At 38.7% G+C, this 4,115-nt stretch overlaps 1 non-coding gene across 1 annotated transcript; it reads left to right on the top strand.

The window, feature by feature from the left end:
- The first annotated feature begins 1,998 nt into the window (after nucleotides 1–1,998).
- On the top strand, nucleotides 1,999–2,106 carry LOC127746242 (small nucleolar RNA R71). Its single transcript, XR_008007862.1, has one exon. It is a non-coding gene; the product is annotated as a small nucleolar RNA R71 (small nucleolar RNA).
- The last annotated feature ends 2,009 nt before the right edge of the window (nucleotides 2,107–4,115 follow it).

The raw sequence follows: 4,115 nt of genomic DNA, 5'->3' as shown, positions 1-4,115 counted from the left end.
GAGGTATTGAGGTGATTGGTGAGTGGGTGAAGAAGAGAGAGAGTGGTAGGGTAGGTGGGGATCCTGTGGGGTCCACAGATCATGAGGTGTCAAGGATAGCTCATCCCTGCACCAAGTGGTGTGCAAAAATGCCCTTTCTCCCAATCCTGGCATTAAACGCCAGGCTGCTACCCCTTTCTAGCATTTAACGCCAGCTTCTTGCCCATTCCTGGCGTTAAACGCCAGTCTGGTGCCCCTTTCTGGCGTTAAACGCCCAGAATGGTGCCAGACTGGACGTTAAACGCCCATTTTGCTGTCTTCACTGGCGTTTAAACTCCAGGAAGTTTTCCTCCAGGGTGTGCTGCTTTTCTTTCTGTTTTTTTTATTCTGTTTTTGCTTTTTCAATTGATTTTGTGACTTCACATGATCATCAACCTACAGAAAACATAAAATAACAAAAGGAAAATATAACATTGGATTACCTCCCAACAAGCGCTTTTTTAATGTCAGTAGCTTGACAGTGGGCTTTCATGGAGCCTCACAGATGTTCAGAGCAATGTTGGAACCTCCCAACACCAAACTTAGAGTTTGAATGTGGGGGTTCAACACCAAACTTAGAATTTGGTTGTGGCCTCCCAACACCAAACTTAGAGTTTGACTGTAGGGGCTCTGTTTGACTCTGTTTTGAGAGAAGCTCTTCATGCTTCCTCTCCATGGTTACAGAGGGATATCCTTGAGCCTTAAACACAAAGGATTCTTCATTCACTTGAATGATCAATTCTCCTCTGTCAACATCAATCACAGCCTTTGCTGTGGCTACGAATGGTCTGCCAAGGATGATGGATTTATCCATGCACTTCCCAGTCTCTAGGACTATGAAATTAGTAGGGATGTATTGGTCTTCAACCTTTACCAGAACATCCTCTACAAGTCCATAAGCTTGTTTTCTTCAATTGTCTGCCATCTCTAGTGAGATTCTTGCAGCTTGGACCTCAAAGATCCCTAGCTTCTCCATTACAGAGAGAGGCATGAGGTCTATGCTTGACCCTAGGTCACACAGGGCCTTCTCGAAGGTCATGGTGCCTAATGTACAAGGTATTGAGAACTTCCCAGGGTCCTGTCTCTTTTGAGGTAATCTCTGCCTAGTCAAGTTATCCAGTTCTTTAGTGAGAAAATGGGGTTTGTCCTCCCAAGTCTCATTACCAAATAACTTGTCATTTAGCTTCATGATTGCTCCAAGGTACTTAGCAAGTTGCTCTTCAGTGACATCTTCATCCTCTTCAGAGGAAGAATACTCATCAGAGCTCATGAATGGCAGAAGTAAACCCAATGGAATTTCTATGGTCTCAGTGTGAGCCTCAGATTTCCATGGTTCCTCATTATGGAACTCATTGGAGGTCAGTGGACGTCCATTGAGGTCTTCCTCAGTGGCGATCACTGCCTCTTCCTCGTCTCTAATTTCGGCCATGTTGATGGCCTTACACTCTCCTTTTTGATTCTTTTCTGTATTGCTTGGAAGAGTACTAGGAGGGAGTTCAGTAACTTTCTTACTCAGTTGACCCACTTGTGCCTCCAAGTTTCTAATGGAGGACCTTGTTTCAGTCATGAAACTTTGAGTGGTTTTGATTAGATCAGAGACCATGGTTGCTAAGTCAGAGTGGCTTTGCTTAGAATTCTCTGTCTGTTGCTGAGAAGATGATGGAAAGGGCTTGCCATTGCTAAACCTGTTTCTTCCACCATTATTGTTGTTAAAACCTTGTTGAGGTCTCTGTTGATCCTTCCATGAGAGATTTGGATGATTTCTCCATGAAGGATTATAGGTGTTTCCATAGGGTTCTCCCATGTAATTCACCTCTTCCATTGATAGATGAATTGGTTATTTGCAACCATTTCAATGAGTTCTTGAGCTTCTGCAGGCATCTTCTTTAGATGAAGAGATCCTCCAGTAGAGTTGTCCAATGACATCTTGGACAGTTCAGACAGACCATCATAGAAGATACCTATGATGCTCCATTCAGAAAGCATGTCAGAAGGACACTTTCTGATCAATTGTTTGTATCTTTCCCAAGCTTCATAGAGGGATTCACCTTCCTTCTGTCTGAAGGTTTGGACTTCCACTCCAAGCTTACTCAATTTTTGAGGTGGAAAGAACTTTGCCAAGAAGGCATTGACTAGCTTTTCCTAAGAGTTCAGGCTTTCTTTAGGTTGTGAGTCCAACCATATCCTAGCTCTGTCTCTTACAGCAAAAGGGAATAACATAAGTCTGTAGACCTCAGGGTAAACCCCATTAGTCTTGACAGTGTCACAAATTTGCAAGAATTCAGCTAAAAACTGATGAAGATCTTCCAATGGAAGTCCATGGAACTTACAATTCTGTTGCATTAGAGAAACTAATTGAGGCTTAAGCTCAAAGTTGTTTGCTCCAATGGCAGGGATAGAGATGCTTCTCCCATAGAAGTCGGGAGTAGGTGCAGTAAAGTTACCCATCACCTTCCTTGCATTGTTGGCATTGTCTTAGCTTTTGCTTCAAGGTCCTTTCAGGTTCAGGGTCAGCCTCAACAAGAATGCTTTTTACTTTGCTCCTGCTCATATGAAAGAGAAGAGAACAAGAAAATATGGAATCCTCTATGTCACAGGATATAGATTCATTGAGGTGTCAGAGAAAAAGAAGAATAGAAGGAGGAAGTAGAAGAATTTGAACTTATCAAGAGGGATAGAGTTCGAATTGTGCATTGAGGAGGAGTGTTAGTCCATAAATAGAAGGATGTGAGAAGAAGGGAAGAATTTTCGAAAATAAATTAAAAAGATTTTAAAAGAAATTTTAAAAATTTTATGAATGATTTTCGAAAATTAAAGTTGGAAAAGAAATAAAGTGATTTTTGAAAAAGATTTTTGAAAGTAGAAATCAAAAAGATATGATTGAAAAGTTATGGTTTTAAAAAGATATGATTGAAAAATAATTTAAAAAGATTTGGTTTTTAAAACTAATGACTTGGCTAACAAGAAATTTAAAAGATATGATTCAGACATTAAACCTTTCTCAACAGAAAAGGCAACACACTTGAAATGTTGAATCAAATCATTAATTGTTAGCAAGTATTTTTGAAAATGGAAAGAAATTGATTTTGAAAATATATGATTGTAAAGATATGATTTGAAAAAGATTTGATTTTGAAAAATTATGAAAACTTGAAAAAAATTTGAATTAAAAACAAAATCTTCCCTCTTGTGCCATCCTGGCGTTAAACGCCTAGAATGGTATCCATTCTGGCGTTTAACGCCCAAAATGCTACCCTTTTGGGCGTTAAATGCCCAGCCAGGTACCCTGGCTGGCGTTTAAACGCCAGTTTTCCTTCCTCACTGGGCATTTTGAACGCCCAGCTTTTTCTGTGTAATTCCTCTGCTGCATGTTCTGAATCTTCAATTCTCTGTATTATTGACTTGAAAAGACACAATTTAAATTTTTTTTGAATTTTTAATGATGAGGAATAATCAAAATGCCACTAAGATCAAATAAACAATGCATGCAAGACACCAAACTTAGAAGTTTGTATACTATTGACACTAACAAATTGAGAATGCATATGAGAAACAACAAAATACTCAAGACCAGAGAATTTAAAGATCAGAGCAAGGAAATCATCAAGAGCAACTTGAAGATCAATGAAGAACATAATGCATGTGATTTTCGAAAATTAGAAGACTAAAAACATGCAATGGACACCAAACTTAAAATTAGACACTAGACTCAAAAAAGAAACATAAAAATATTTTTGGTTTTTATGATTTTGTAATTTTTTTGGATTTTTCGAAAATTGAGTGGAAAAGAAGATAAGGATATCAAAATTCTTAATAGGAATTTTTAGGAATCATGCAACGTTAGTCTAAAGCTTCAGTCTAAAAAGATTAGACATGGCTAGCCAAGCTTCAGCAGGACATTACATTCAAGAGCTAAATTGATGAAAATCAATCAGCTTTGGTGATGATAAAAACATCATCTGAAACTCTAGAATTCATTCTTAAGAATTCTGAAGAAAAATACCTAATCAAAGCAACAAGATGAACCGTCAGTTGTCCAAACTCGAACAATCCCCGACAACGGCGCCAAAAACTTGGTGCACGAAATTGTGATCATC

The sequence above is a fragment of the Arachis duranensis genome, chromosome 3, assembly GCF_000817695.3.
Source record: "Arachis duranensis cultivar V14167 chromosome 3, aradu.V14167.gnm2.J7QH, whole genome shotgun sequence".
In the NCBI taxonomy this organism is placed as follows: domain Eukaryota; kingdom Viridiplantae; phylum Streptophyta; class Magnoliopsida; order Fabales; family Fabaceae; genus Arachis; species Arachis duranensis.
This window is presented reverse-complemented; position numbering and strand designations above follow the sequence as displayed.